Source organism: Rhinoderma darwinii, chromosome 1 (assembly GCF_050947455.1).
Source record: "Rhinoderma darwinii isolate aRhiDar2 chromosome 1, aRhiDar2.hap1, whole genome shotgun sequence".
In the NCBI taxonomy this organism is placed as follows: Eukaryota; Metazoa; Chordata; class Amphibia; order Anura; family Rhinodermatidae; genus Rhinoderma; species Rhinoderma darwinii.
Window position 1 is genome coordinate 24,686,805 of NC_134687.1, and position 17,336 is coordinate 24,704,140.

The window sequence follows — 17,336 nt, forward strand, 5'->3', positions numbered from 1 at the left end:
TTGTCTGGTATCTCGCGGTAATCAGCAAACCAGCTTTGGAAAATTTGCTCTCCAAAAGTAATGTGGCGTTGTATAAGTGGGAGTTTGGAGCTAAATAAATTCTACCCCTTGTGACATTGTCAGGTAAACCTCTTCCCTGACAACACCTGCAGCCCCCACCAGTCATGTGGCTAAATTGGCAACCAGATAAAGAGAAGTGCTCCACTCCATACACTCAGGTGCAGTAGATAGCTTTTCAGTACCACAACTTTCACAAAACCCCTTTCTGCCAACTTTTTTAACCTTGACCATATTCTCTACCTACTCTGAGTTCTCATGATCCCCATATCTCTGGCCAGACCCTAAATATAAGTAAACTATGTAAAACAATACAGATTCCTCTGCTTACTTGAGTGAATGTTATAGAGAATGGAACTCCACTAAACTACTGCTGGGTACCTCCCAGGGTAGTTTTTCTGTATTTTCAGGTTAAAGCAAGAAAAAGGGTCCTTCAGGACCTCTTTTTTACAGCACTGTTAATCATAAACCAATAACTACAAGATGGAAATGGACAAGGAACAGTTCTAATCTTTCTATTATGAATTCCCAAAAACTGGACTCTCAGCATGACTGTTTTTGCTTCCGTTTCTGAAAGGTTTGTCTTTTTCTATAAGTCAGGATGGCCGAGCGGTCTAAGGTGCTGCGTTAAGGTCGCAGTCTCCCCTGGAGGCGTGGGTTCAAATCCCACTTCTGACAACACATCTTTACTTAAACATGCTTCAATGTCATTCCGTCAGCACTGCTGAAAATATAGTAAAAAAAAAACTACAATGCCGAAAAGCGCCCCAAAATGTTAGACTCTTCAGATGACTGGCTTGGCATTCAATCTTGAAAAATTTAGCTTTTGTGTAGGATAGGGTGACCGAGCAGTCTCTCGTGAAGGCGTGGATTTAAATCCCACTTTTGAACACTCATATTTTATTTAGCATATTTAAATGTGAGACCTTTCACTCATGCAGTAATGAGTCATTCTCCTTGAGCTCCTCTGCTATCCCAGTAGAATTCTGGCCAACTGCCTGTAAAGACATCTACAGACTCACCACCAGACCTTGAGACAAGTCTGCATCCAGTACAATGAGTGATAGTGCAGCAAAGCAGTCCCACCAACTTCTATGCAGCTGAGCACGACAAACGGAGGAGTTCTATTACTGATAGCATTAAGCCGCTGCAACCATGTGAAGTAGTAGCAATATTCAAGACACACGGCCACATCCTGGGCCAAGCTCCACTATTGTGCACTCTATAGCCGCAAGAGACCAGCCCGAGCCACTTATATACATGTGGCTTTGTATCAGATGAGTTTGGAGCCAAAGAAATTCTACCCCTTGTAAAACTGTCAGAGAAACCCCTACATGGCGAACACCTGCAGCCCCAACCACTTACGCGGCTTAATCTAAATTCTGATAAAGAGAAGTGCTCCACTCCATACACTCAGGTGCAGTAGATAGCTTTTCAGTACCACAACTTTCACAAAACCCCTTTCTGACAACTTTTTGAACCTTGACCATATTCTCTACCTACTCTGAGTTCTCATGATCCCCATATCTCTGGCCAGACCCTAAATATAAGTAAACTATGTAAAACAATACAGATTCCTCTGCTTACTTATGTGAATGTTATAGAGAATGGAACTCCACTAAACTACTGCTGGGTACCTCCCATGCGGATTTCACTGTATGGGCCAGAAAACTGGCGTTGTTCTGCCACTTACAGAAAACATGGTGAGAACAGGCACAGTGCTTGACACAGATGTTTGTTGCATTTTTTGATAAGGACTGAAGATATCATGGGGTGCAGGACTTCTACGTTGTAGCTATTAGTTTAGGGTTGAAAAGAAGACACTTTGACAGTCTATTTTTCTTGCCTGATCCTGAAAACTGTTTGAGAATGTAAGCGTCCGGATATTCCTATTAGTTTGCACCAGGGGTGGGATTAAAATTTTTAACAACAGGTTCCCTGTTTTGCGGACAAAGACAAACGCGCGGGGGAGGGGGTCATGGTGTTTTGCGGTGTATCGCGCCATTGGAAATGATTCTAATAATAAAATAAAACAATTACGATATTTCAATACCCCCTACATTAAAGTGGACTCTAAATAAATTCCCTGTCCAGAATGCTTTAGTGTGGATTTTTCATACTATGTATATAATTACATAAGCGTACATACCTACCTACCGACGCTCATTATATTAAACTCACCCATTATGTATAGACCTATATGTGCACATTCAATATCCAAAGCATGCTCAGCCCATTTAGTTAGGCTTTGTACATGAGAAGGGTGGAGTACAGTGCGGCGTGCACAGTAAGCCGCGACAACTCTCCCGGCTAATGCACAGATATGGTGCCAAAAGCAAGCTCAGTACATATATACAGCACCAGAACAAGCTCAGTACATATATACAGCACCAGAACCAAGTTCAGTACAAATATACATCCCCAAAACAAAGCTCAATACATAAATACAACACCAGAACCAAGCTCAATACATATATACAACACCAGAACCAAGCTCAGTACATAAATACAACACTAGAACAAAGCTCAATACATATATACATCCCCATAACAAAGCTCCGTACATAAATACACCAGAACAAATCTCAGTATATACACTAGTCCTTCTCAATGAATTAGAATATCATGAAAAGTTAATTGATTTCAGTAATTCAATTCAAAAAGTGAAATGCATATATTATATAGATTCATTACACACAGAGGGATCTATTTCCAGCATTTTTTCTTGTAATGTTGATGATTATGGGAACAGTTAATGAAAACCCAAAATGTAAGTCACTCAGAAAATTTGAATATTATATAAGCCCAATTTCAAAAAATGATTTTTAATACCGAAATGTTGTCCTACCAAAAAGTATTATAACCTATATATTTATTTACTAAGCCAATATATCATACTCAAGAAATCATATATCCATATCCATTAAACCAAAGATAAATCTTGATGCATTATTTTATCAAAATAATTTTATTTATCATAATACTTTATTACACATAAATACAAAAATAGAGATACAAAAAAATTTAACCCCCCCCCCTCCCAAGTATATACTATAGACAATTAAAATATCATAAAATATACCAGGTGCAGTATAATGAAAAAATGGTAAATATATGTAATCAAGTGGAAAGTCCTCATACACAAAAGCATGTACCTTTAAAAAAGGATAAGAGACCAAATAGTGTATCAACATGCAATAGCAGCATCAGAACACAGGGGGCCTGATATAGATAACGCTGCAAAGACAGGTCGCTCCAATACCAGAGTACAGAGTACAATGATATAAGTAAAGCATGGAGCACTAAGTCAGCAATGAAAAACATCAACTACAATGAGTATAAAAGTCGACTATACCTGCAGAGGACATGATGGAGAGATATTACACCTGGACAAACAGCACCTCGACGCGCGTTTCGCAACCTTCGTCAGGAGGTGTGCTACTACCTTGACAGCCAAAGTTTAAATACTATAAACCCAGAGGCAGATAACCAATGGTGTGCAGCAGGAGAAAACCCCTCCCACTGAAGTAACCAGCGCCGCGCCGTTAACATGACGCGCAAAGATGAGTGTCAGCCGTGGGAGTGATGCGGTTCACGCATAAGAAAGGAGCGGGTCACGCCTCTCGATCTCATAAGTGACCATAAGGATATCCTAACAACAGGCGAGTAACAATAACAACGCCCAAACACATGACCGCTGATATTATATGGTTCACCCATTGGAGAGGGGCGAATCACGCCCCTCAATCATATCAGTGACCATGCGGCATATCCTGACAGCAGGCGGGTAGCCATGACAACGCCCAAACACATCAACGCCGGCATGGATCAACATGAAGACTTAGTCAGTTAGACAAATCTTCATGTCAAACCATAACACCCAGTCGGACATAGATTTAAAAAGGCTCACCACAAACAAACTGAGTATATATTGTTGATAAATGACCAATACATCCTATAAGGTGCATTGAAGATATGTTTTTCAATACAGATACAGAAAAAAGACGACAATCAGACAAAATATATAAAAATATACAAAAAATGATGATAATAAATGACAAACAAATTAAATTAAATTAAATTGATGCATATACTCATGACACCAACTCATAAATAGTATTTACATAACATTACACAAATATAAATGTGCTAGAACATGATTTTTATTGTATACATATGTACACATATAATGTTTACATATATACATATATATACATATAAACAGTGCAAAAAATTGTGTAAATATACTGTGCAAAATATAAAGTGTAAAGGGCGTGTATATATATATATATATATATATATATATATATATATATATATAAATATGAACAAATACATTCCCCATATAAAAAATAAACAATAAAATAATAATGTAGTATACATAAATAAATAATAAATAATTCCTAATAATTGAATAGATTGTATGTTATAAATAATTCATACAAGTGAAAAACATATATATATATATATATATATATATATATATATATATATATATACACATATACACACACATATGTGTTTAGAATAATAAACAGGTAAGTGTCGAGGTCAGAGCAGGTAAAGGCCTAGCACGGGGCGGACACCAGATGCACCACACGAGCGGGGGCCCTCCACTCAAGAAGGCACATCGGGTCCAACCCACACACTAAACCAATCCCGCAATCACCCAGACAATAACCCGCCAATATAAAATAAAATAAAGATGAATATAAAAATAATATTAAGTGTTAATGGTGAATAATGTGTACTTAGTATAATAAAACACTAATAGGTAAGGATCAGTAAAATAACTTTATACTGTATCAATTGTGTTCAAGTTATATAACAAAATACAAAAAATATTATTGTTATGAGTGAAAAAATAATAATGATAAAAAATGTTATAAATAAAATATATAATATAATAAATAAATAGATAAGTAAATAAATAAAGTAAAAATATATAAAATATATATATATATGAAAAATGTGAAAATATGAAAATAATAATAAAAAATAATTTTATATATATAGTAATAATAAAAGCAAAAATACATTACACATAATCTCACTAAAATAAAAAATATATGAATGAAAAAAATAATAAATAAATAATATAATAATGATAAATAAATAAAATAAAAAATATAAAGCATACATAAACCAAATAAATAGTTAATTACATGACTATCAAGACATATGATTTATCATGCTATCACCAAAAGCGGGTATTAACCCTCATATAAACAGATATCATGCACATATAAATTCATAGTTGTAGTTGTTCTCGACTTCTTCAATGTCCCAGGACGTGTGGTTACTCAATCATTCGATTCATCAAAACTCAGCTCAGGTCAGAAGTAGTCATATGGGATCTAGTCAAAGTAGTAGCAGAATATAAAAAATATATAATTAAAAACATAGAACAATACTTACAAGAAGGATGCAAAGCTTTGAGATTCATTCAAACCTCTTGGAGACATAGTGTCTAAGATACTAAAAAGTATGTCCAGTATCTGCCCTCAATACTTGGTCGGTGCTCCTTTTGCATGAATAACTGCATCAATGCGGCGTGGAGGCGATCAGCCTGTGGCACTGCTGAGGGGTTATCAATGCGGCGTGGCATGGAGGCGATCAGCCTGTGGCACTACTGAGGTGTTATGGAAGCCCAGGTTGCTTTGATAGCGGCCTTCAGCCCGTCTACATTGTTGGGTCTGGTGTCTCTCATCTTCCTCTTGACAATACCCTATCAATTCTTTAAGGGGTTTAGGTCGGCAAGTTTGCTGGCCAATCAAGCGCAGTGATACTGTGGTTATTACACCAGGTATTTGTACTTTTGGCAGTGCGGGCAGGTGCCAAGTCCTGCTGGAAAATGAAATGAGCATCTCCATAAAGCTTGTCAGCAGAGGGAAGCATGAAGTGCTGGAAATGTCCTGCTAGACGCTGCGCTGACTGGACTTGATATAATACAGTGTACCAACACCAGGCTCCCCAAACCATCACTGTCTGTGGAAACTTCACACTGGGCCTCTGGAAACTTGGATTGATGCCTCTCCACTCTTCCTCCAGACTCTGGGACCGAGATTTCCAAATGAAATGCAAACTTTACTTTGTGAAGTTTCCACAGTCCGTGATGAAGCAACCTGGGCTTCCATAACAGCTCAGCAGTGCCACAGGCTGATCACATCCATGCTACGCTGCATTGATAATACCTCAGCAGTGCCACAGGCTGATCACATCCATGCCACGCCGCATTGATAATACCTCAGCAGTGCCACAGGCTGATCACATCCATGCCACGCCACATTGATAATACCTCAGCAGTGCCACAGGCTGATCACATCCATGCCACGCCACATTGATAATACCTCAGCAGTGCCACAGGCTGATCACATCCATGCCACGCCGCATTGATAATACCTCAGCAGTGCCACAGGCTGATCACATCCATGCCACGACGCATTGATAATACCTCAGCAGTGCCACAGGCTGATCGCCTTCATGCCACGCCGCAGTGATGCAGTAATTCATGCAGAGTCGGAGCCCCGACCAAGTATTTCGGTATTAAAAATAATTTTTGAAATTGGGTTTATTTTATATTCAAATTTTCTGAGACACTAAATTTTGGGTTTTCATTAACTGTTAGCTGTAATCATCAACATTAAAAGAAAAAAAATGCTGGAAATAGATCCCTCTGTGAGTAATGAATCTAGATAATATATAAATTTCACTTTTTGAATTGAATTACTGAAATAAATTTACTTTTTGATATTTGAATTCATTGAGCAGGACTAGTATACAGCACCAGAACCAATCTCAGTGTGTATATATATATATATATATATATATATATATATATATATATATATATATGTGTGTGTGTTTTGAGCTTGGTTGTTCTGATATATATGTACTGAGCTTTGTTCCAGTGCTGTATATATGTACTAAGCTTGGTTCTGGTGCTGTATTTATGTACTTAGCTTGGTTCTGGTGCTGTATTTATGTACTGAGCTTGGTTTCGGAGTTGTATATATGTTCTGTTCTTGGTGCTGTTGCTGTATATATGTACTGAGCTTTGTTCTGGGGCTGTATTTATGTACTCAGCTTGGTTCTGATCCTGTATTTATGTACTGAGCTTGGTTTCGGAGTTGTATATATGTTCTGAGCTTGGTTCTGTTGCTGTATATATGTACTGAGCTTGGTTCTGGTGTTGCATATCTGTACTGAGCTTGGTTCTGGTGCTGTATATCTGTACTGAGTTTGGTTCTGGTGTTCTATATGTGTATGAGCTTTGTTCTGGTGCTGTATTTATGTACTAAGCTTTGTTGTGGTGCTGTATTTATGTTTTGAGCTTCTCTTTGGTGCTGTATATATGTATTGAGCTTGGATGTTATGATGAATAGAACTCCAGAACCAAGCTCAGTACATACATACATACATACATATATATATATATATATATATATATATATATATATATATATATATATATATACACATACACAGCACCAGAACAAAGCTCAGTACATATATACAGCACCAGTAAAAATACAGCTCAGTACAGAGATAATTTGCTAATTTAGTTTAACCCTTGCCATATAAGTTTATACAGAATAAAACTACAGCTCCCAGTATAGCCAGAACAATGGTTAGGATATGCTGGGAGTTGCTGTTTCACAAAAAAGAACGATACACACATCATCTCGCTGCAGATCATAAAGTGACTACAGTACTGAGCAATCACAGGGAGAATAAACATTTACATTTAGTGTCTCACCGGTGACGACTTCTCAGATTCTAGTCGTTCGCTTTACTTTTCCATCTGGTCCAGAACTCTATGATGCATCCTGGCTATGACCCATTTCTGCGGAAATGGGTAAATTCGCTGCACAGAAGTCTTCGGAAGCTCACTTTTTCAACATTTCTGCACCTATAAACGAAGAGCAAATTCTTATGGTACCCCATTCTATGCCCCCAAATATAATAGTATCATACACTGTGTCCCTGAATATAATAGTGCTACACACTGTGCCTCTGAATATAATAGTAACATACACTGTGACCCTGAATAAAATTGTGTCAAACACTGTAAAGTAATGCACCAGACACAGTGGCCCCTGTAGATAGTGCCCCTCCTAGAGCCCTCTGTAGATAGTGCTCCCAGTAGAGCCCTCTGTAGATAGTGCTCCCAGTAGATCCCTCTGTAGATAGTGCTCCCAGTAGAGCCCTCTGTAGATAGTGCTCCCAGTAGAGACTTATGTAGATAGTTCTCCCCATAGAGCCTTCTGTAGGTAGCATTCCCTGTAGATAGTGCCCCCTGTGGTGTTCCCTGTAGATAAGGGCCCTCAAGGCATTCCCTGTAGATAAGGGCCCCTATATAGTTCCCTGTAGTTAGTGTTCCCTATATAGTCCCATGTAGTTACTGTTCCCTATATAGTCCCCTGTAGTTACTGTGCCCTATATAGTCCCCTGTAGTTACTGTTCCCTATAGTCCCTGTAGTTACTGTCCCCTCTATAGTCCCCTGTAGTTACTGTCCCCTATATAGTCCCCTGTAGTTACTGTTCCCTATAGTCCCCTGTAGTTACTGTCCCCTATACTGTTCCCTATATAGTCCCCTGTAATTAGTCCCCTGTAGTTACTGTTCCCTATATAGTCTTCTGTAGTTCTTGTTCCCTGTATAGTCCCCTATGTAGTGCCCTATAGTGCCCACAGTAGAAGGAAAAAAAACAAATTTTCTTACGTGTCCCGTTGCCGCGCCATCCTCCAGCGACGTCAGTTCTCCATCGGAACGATGCAGAAGCGCGATGACATCATCGTCATCGCGCCGACTGCATCATCACTAAAGCGCTGAATTGCGAGGCGTCATGTGCCTCGCCAAGGCAGCGCTAGTCAACTCAATTGTATCCGCGTCTTAAGGACACGGATACAATTGAGTGCAGGGGACCAGTTCTGAAACCCTGCTTCACCCGGTTCTGCGAACCGGCTGTCATTTTAACAACTGGTTTGGGAGAACCGGGGCGAACCGGCCGGATCCCACCCCTGGTTTGCACTAACAAGCAACACCCCAGTGAGACTTCAACTCACAACCCCTGACATACAAAACCAACGCTCTAAACCCCAGCGACGATGCCTCATGTCGTCTGGCCATCCTGACCTACGAGAAAGGGTACATTTTCAGAATTGGATGCAAAAACAGTCATCCTAAGGGTATGTTCACACGCAGCGTTTTCAGGCGTTTTTCAAAGCATAAACGACTTGAAAAACACCTGAAAAAACAAAAGCTGAACGCCTACAAACATCTTCCGATTGATTTCAGTGGGAAAAACTGTGTTTAGTTGAGATGGGGCATTTTTTTACATGGTCGTTTGAAAAAAAACGCCCCGTAAAAAGTGCATGTCACTTCTTGAGCCGTTTTTGAAGCGGTTTTTCATTGTGTCGATAGAAAAACAGCTAAAAAAATTGATCAAATAAAGTTTCATGCTTTAAAAACGGCTGAAAGAAGGCGCATGCACGAAGTTGGACATGACGGTTGCAGAACTGCTCAACTCCGCACCTCTGCCGGGCATTGAAGCCTTTTATACAGCTGCACGACAGCGGAAGGTCAGGTGAACCATAAATGGCAAGAGGAAACCCTAAAAGAGGGAAACAGGCAGCAGCATAACGCTCAGTAGCCGACATTCTGACTTTGGCGCCAAATGAAGTGGCGCCTTTACCGCCTCCCCTAGCTGCCGTCCCGATGGAGACCCTATCACTGGTCTCCGAGGACTTTCCAGCTGCCCTCAGAGATCCTCCGGACTCGGGCCAGCGAACCAACAGCTCATCGCTCCACTCCCTACCCGAGGATAAGGGGGACTCTGTGCTGGAACCCTCCTCGTCACAGGCACGAGATCTGCCACCACCTATGCCCCCACAGACAACCCTGACTGATAAGATTGTCGCCTGCATATCCAAAACCTTGAAAGGTGAGATGGACACGTCGTGCTCTAAATCAGTGGTGCATCATGATCTCCAGAAAACGGGTTCACATATGGAAGCCACAGAATCGAAACTGGATTAGACAGTTAGCAGAGTTAATCAAAACTTGAAATGCGTGCAAGATCAGCTAGATATGGCTGCGGCACACATAGAGGACTTGGAAAAACGCTCAAGGAGGTACAATTTTCGTATCAGGGGGTTACCAGAATCCTTTACCGATGCTCTGGACATGGCTTGAAAATGAATTAAAACTATGATACCAGAAGTCCATGACTCTTACTTAGAAATTGTTCGTGCTCATAGATCTCTGACAGCAATACACAATGATGGCCTTCCAAGGGACACAATTGTTAAACCTCATTTTTATTCTATTAAAGAGGTGATGGAAACGGCGAGGAAACATCCCAGACTTCTATTGATGAATAATGAGATCCAACTGTTTGCGGATAAAGCTCTATCTACTATCCAGAAAAGACGGACATTGCGCCCACTATTGCAAATCTTATCCTCACATGACGTCCTTTCCGCCACTGGTTCAGGTATGACAACAGACAAACACAGGTTTTCAACTTTTCAAGGAGGAGAAAATACCCTCGCTAAATTGAGGCTTTTACCTAAAACGGGACCTCATTCTCCACGTGTGATGGAGCCACCGACACCACTTTCTCCTATGTGGCAACGTCAAAAACACCAAAAGTTCTCTTCGGCTCGTAGAAAACAAGGGGAGAAGTTCTCCAGCTCACCTGACACGAGAATTGGGTGTCGCTGTCAGCGCCCGGATTTTTTTCGTGTCGGCACACGATGCAGAAACACAGGTAGCAGAGGAGGTTAGATCCAGCGCTTTGGTAGAGGTAAAATAGAAAAATATTTTCCAAGTTTAATTAAATAGTATTAAAAAGTCCATTTGTAGTATGGTCCCGGTGTGTGAATAGAAGGAAGGAATGATCCTATAAGCCTACGCGTTTCGGACGATGCAACGTCCTTAGACTTGGCTGTGGTGTATTTTGAAACTGGCGCTCTGGTCAATTTATACTATGTCCGGGGTGACAGCTGAGTTCTGATTGCGTTTCACGTCTTGGCGTGTCACATGGAACGCAACCCGGAAGTGAGATGGTGCCGGCGTATGGAGCGCCCACTTTGATGTCTCGTGAATTCTCGTCTCTTATTAAACAACATTCCCTGTAAAGCGATGTATATTACTTTGATAGACTATGTTATAGGTTTGTCTTGTGGAGTATAGTATTAGATTGTTGAGGACGCTTGTGGAGTAGATTATGATGTGTGGTCACGTGTGCGTTCCAGATCACATGGCTATATGGAACGCAAACAAGCTGGACGAATCAGCGACGTGTAGTCTGGACGAACAGATGTCATCCTATTTCTACTGCACATAATGGGTAAGCGTTTTAATTCTTCTGTAGTTAACAGAACTTGTATTTGGATACTGCTTTCTAGGAAATGTCAGTGTTAATATATCTATGGCTATAAATTCAGCTGGTTACCGTTCGGATCACAATTATTATAATATTGGTATGACAAAAAGTGGCCAGATTGGGACATCTTGCGCATCTAAAGTTCAAATTACATTAGTTAGAATGATTGGATCATAAGTGTACAGGTAAGGAAAGTGAAGTGCTAGTAAAAACTGAAATGTGAGAGTGTAATGCATGTCAATCAGCATATGTTATGCATGCACCACAGGGGGTGATTGTTAAAAACATGACTATATGGAAAAGTTCCTGTAGGGACAAGATATCAATATTGTTATATTAGATCATGTGATAGTTTGTTGGGACTGTATAGGGTGGGGTGATGGCATGTAGGTACCCTCACTCATCGACTTAATATTGGAACATGAGTTCCTTTCTCAAATTTAGACCATCTGGAAATCTTGTTTTTAGTCTATATATCCAAAAGGCTTCTCTTAGGTGAGTTTTATTTTTTATGTCACCTCCTCTTTTCGGCATATGAATTTTCTCGATAGCGTAGCAACAAAAGGTTTTGGTTGTCCTGTTGTGTTTGTGTATGAAGTGTTTTGATGCGTTGTCCTGTTGTGTTTGTGTATGAAGTGTTTTGATGCGTTGGAGATGTTCACAATATTTGGATTTCTGACATAACTCAGATGTTCTAGTATTCTAGTTTTTAATTTCCGGTTAGTGCAGCCCACGTATTTCAAAAGGCACTCTGTACACTCAATAATATAGACAACAGATTCCGTGTTACAATTAATATAATTTTGAATGATGAAGGTGTCCGTTTGAGTAGAGTTGCTGAAATTTTTGGTGGGGTGTGCATAAGAGCAAACTTTACAGGGGTGTTGGCCGCACCTGTAAAAGCCTTTGGTTTCTAACCATGTGGTATTTGTTTTGTCGTGTGAACTGAAGTAGGACGGAGATAGGACGCTGCCTAGGGACGGTGCTTTACGGGCTACTATCCTAATTCCTCCTGCCACTGGATCTAACCTCCTCTGCTACCTGTGTTTCTGCATCGTGTGCCGACACGAAAAAAATCCGGGCGCTGACAGCGACACCCAATTCTCGTGTCAGGTGAGCTGGAGAACTTCTCCCCTTGTTTTCTACTACTATGATATCGGTGTTTCTCACGTGCTCACATCTGTCATTAATGTCCATAATCGAACAACAGTGAGCTCTACAGAATATCTGTTTATACTGTTGCCATTTCCCTCTACGTCTAACAGTGTGTGATAGAAACTGACATAAGTCTGCTCTAATTAAGGAAAAAGCATATTCTAAATGTACCCGTGACGCCACGATCACGCTGGATTTCAATTCAACAGCAAGTTACAGCTTAATATCTATTATACGTTGGCTATTTCTGCTTATCTGATTTTAATCCACCGCAGCTACATTACTCATTTTGGAGACTCTTGTTGGACACACGGGACTGTACACACAATCCATTCCATATGGCAAATGAGATCCAGCTAACTCGAACGGAGTTAGCAGAGAAAGTGTTTGGTGGCAACAATAACCTAACCGAAAATGAATCCAACATGGAGGATCTTTTCCATAGTCTGGAAAAGCAACTGGCCCAACAGGCCAAAATTTGGTGGGACCTCACCACTCTCAAAAATTATATTTCAAAGGACATGATACCAAGAGGTTTAAGACTGAGAAAAACACCCACTTTCATTTACACTGAAGATTTCATCAAGGAATGGAACGAAACGTTATCTGACTGTTCCACAAAACTAATGAAATTGATTACAAAACAGGAGGAACTGAAACTTTTGGAATTAGACTCACAAATAGCAGACAGTAGGAAACAGTTAGAGGCATTTTCCAGCTCACCTTCCTTTTCTTTTCTTCATCTACGTACATCATCAGCGATCGACAAACTTGATCGATCTATAGCAGAAACGAAAAAGAGCAAGTTCAAACGAGATACCAAGGATTATGCACTAAATGAAATATACACCTGGAATAAAAAAGAAAGAAATTACAATAGACCAAGAACTATTCTCAAAAAACGGAATTATCAACATAACCAATACAAAGATTTACCCAACAGAGTTAGCTTCAGCTCCACTGAGCCAGACTCAGCAGAAGGCTGTTCAGAAGATGAAAATATGAGAACACGGTCTTATTCCACCTACAGACAAGATGTTTCAGGTCACCAGTCAAAAAACGAGGAAGGAGGGGCGGTAGGAAGCACAAACAGACCAAATCAAGATCCAAATCGTCGCCTCCGCCCCCGAAAATTCCAGCATTATTAGAATCGAATGTTACAAATTTATCTTCCATACCGTTAACCAAGGAACAAAATCAAGTATTATCACTGGGCCTCAATTTTGCCCCGAAAGATAATTTTAACTTGTTCAATACCATACTTGATATTAACAAATTCATCCGCAATTTGACGGTCAAAAAACACTTCTTAGCACCAGCAAATACCACAGAGGCCATCAACACCGTGATATCTTCACCAAACACAACCAACGTCATTGAAGAATCACCAGTTGATATATCTCATATCCAATCCAATTTCTCGTTTCGTGAACTCACAACCATTGTATGCTTGGACCACTTGTGCACTGAAAAACCTAATCAAACAGTTATGACTGCTACCAACTTTGAAACATCAAACCCCAAGTTCTACCCAATAGGTTCACGTACAGATTCCATGGACCAATTCCAGATGGTGTTAGAAAAGGAATTACAAATATTGGCAGATACAACAAAATCTCAGAAACAACAAACTAATATGACAGCAGGTCTGAGAAAAGCAGCCAAATCGTTACATGATAATAAAGAAGTAATTATCAAGATGTCAGATAAAGGCGGCAATGTCACGGTCCTGAATAAACACGACTACAAATCTTCCATTCTGACCATGTTATCAGATAAAACTACTTATAAGAATTTAGATAAAAATCCAGTGGACAACATCAAAATTAACATGAAAAAACTACTCACTGATGGCCTACAACAAGGTTTCATCACTCAAAAACAGCTGGATTTTATATATATTGATCAACCTATCACTCCAATAATTCACGCACTTCCAAAAATACACAAAGAAATTTTTCCTCCACCGATGAGACCCATCGTCTCAGGCATTGGATCCATATTAGAGAGACTATCAGAATGGCTGGATACACTGCTGCAACCTCTAGTACAAAGAACACCTGGTTTTTTAAGTGACACTAAACATGTCCTAAATTCACTATGCAACCTACGGTGGCAAGAAAACTACACATGGCTCACTTGTGACGTAGTCTCATTGTATACCTCAATCCCCCATCAAATAGCCTACACTGCCCTGGAAGAACACTTATTTACACACAGTAATTATGATAAAAAATTTCAAATCTATATACTGGAAGTTCTGGTGTTTCTAATGACCAATAATTACTTCTTGTTCGATGGAAAATATTATCTTCAATTAAGGGGTGTATCCATGGGGGCTAAGTTTTCCCCCTCAGTGGCGAATTTGGTCATGTCATGGTGGGAGCAGTCGCACATTTTTTCCAGTAATAACATATACGGCTATTGCATTGAATGGTACGGTAGATACATTGATGACATTTTACTCATATGGAAAGGAGACATTAATATCATCCCAGTGTTCGTTGAGAGTTTAAACCATAACGATTGCAACCTTAAATTTACTCACAACCATAATACCACTGAGATTATGTTTCTAGATTTAAAACTAAGTGGCAAAGTGGGTCAGATCATATCTACCGAAACACATCGCAAACCAACAGCATCAAACAACATACTCCATGCCACAAGTAACCACTCCAAACCAACCATTCGAGCTATACCAGTAGGGGAGATGCACCGAGCGAAACGGAACTGCAGTTCACACAATCGCTTCATATTAGAAGAAGAGCAGATAAAATCAAGACTCTCCAAAAGAGGATATCCACAGTGGACACTGAATAGAGCTAGTGATATCATATCCAAAAAACCCAGAACACAATTACTTGAGTACCATAAGAAAACCATCATTAAGCAAAACACCAAAAGCCAGCCTACATTAATCCTCCAACAGAGTAATCAATTCTCTCAAATCAAAAACTTAGTAAATCGATACTTACCAATTCTCATGGAGGATGACAGTTTGCGTACCATCTTGGCAGGAGGAATTAGGATAGTAGCCCGTAAAGCACCGTCCCTAGGCAGCGTCCTATCTCCGTCCTACTTCAGTTCACACGACAAAACAAATACCACATGGTTAGAAACCAAAGGCTTTTACAGGTGCGGCCAACACCCCTGTAAAGTTTGCTCTTATGCACACCCCACCAAAAATTTCAGCAACTCTACTCAAACGGACACCTTCATCATTCAAAATTATATTAATTGTAACACGGAATCTGTTGTCTATATTATTGAGTGTACAGAGTGCCTTTTGAAATACGTGGGCTGCACTAACCGGAAATTAAAAACTAGAATACTGGAACATCTGAGTTATGTCAGAAATCCAAATATTGTGAACATCTCCAACGCATCAAAACACTTCATACACAAACACAACAGGACAACCAAAACCTTTTGTTGCTACGCTATCGAGAAAATTCATATGCCGAAAAGAGGAGGTGACATAAAAAATAAAACTCACCTAAGAGAAGCCTTTTGGATATATAGACTAAATACAAGATTTCCAGATGGTCTAAATTTGAGAAAGGAACTCATGTTCCAATATTAAGTCGATGAGTGAGGGTACCTACATGCCATCACCCCACCCTATACAGTCCCAACAAACTATCACATGATCTAATATAACAATATTGATATCTTGTCCCTACAGGAACTTTTCCATATAGTCATGTTTTTAACAATCACCCCCTGTGGTGCATGCATAACATATGCTGATTGACATGCATTACACTCTCACATTTCAGTTTTTACTAGCACTTCACTTTCCTTACCTGTGCACTTATGATCCAATCATTCTAACTAATGTAATTTGAACTTTAGATGCGCAAGATGTCCCAATCTGGCCACTTTTTGTCATACCAATATTATAATAATTGTGATCCGAACGGTAACCAGCTGAATTTATAGCCATAGATATATTAACACTGACATTTCCTAGAAAGCAGTATCCAAATACAAGTTCTGTTAACTACAGAAGAATTAAAACGCTTACCCATTATGTGCAGTAGAAATAGGATGACATCTGTTCGTCCAGACTACACGTCGCTGATTCGTCCAGCTTGTTTGCGTTCCATATAGCCATGTGATCTGGAACGCACACGTGACCACACATCATAATCTACTCCACAAGCGTCCTCAACAATCTAATACTATACTCCACAAGACAAACCTATAACATAGTCTATCAAAGTAATATACATCGCTTTACAGGGAATGTTGTTTAATAAGAGACGAGAATTCACGAGACATCAAAGTGGGCGCTCCATACGCCGGCACCATCTCACTTCCGGGTTGCGTTCCATGTGACACGCCAAGACGTGAAACGCAATCAGAACTCAGCTGTCACCCCGGACATAGTATAAATTGACCAGAGCGCCAGTTTCAAAATACACCACAGCCAAGTCTAAGGACGTTGCATCGTCCGAAACGCGTAGGCTTATAGGATCATTCCTTCCTTCTATTCACACACCGGGACCATACTACAAATGGACTTTTTAATACTATTTAATTAAACTTGGAAAATATTTTTCTATTTTACCTCTACCAAAGCGCTGGATCTAACCTCCTCTGCTACCTGTGTTCTCTTCGGCTCCCTCTGGAAGTCGTCCACAACAGCCACCATGATTCTGATGGCTGTCTCCTGCTTACTCGAAGGCCTGATACACACAAACGTGTTAAACGTCCGTGGGAAGGCC

At 39.9% G+C, this 17,336-nt stretch overlaps 1 non-coding gene across 1 annotated transcript; it reads left to right on the forward strand.

Moving 5' to 3' along the window:
- The first annotated feature begins 652 nt into the window (after positions 1–652).
- TRNAL-AAG (transfer RNA leucine (anticodon AAG)) lies at positions 653–735 on the forward strand. Its single transcript has one exon. It is a non-coding gene; the product is annotated as a tRNA-Leu (tRNA).
- The last annotated feature ends 16,601 nt before the right edge of the window (positions 736–17,336 follow it).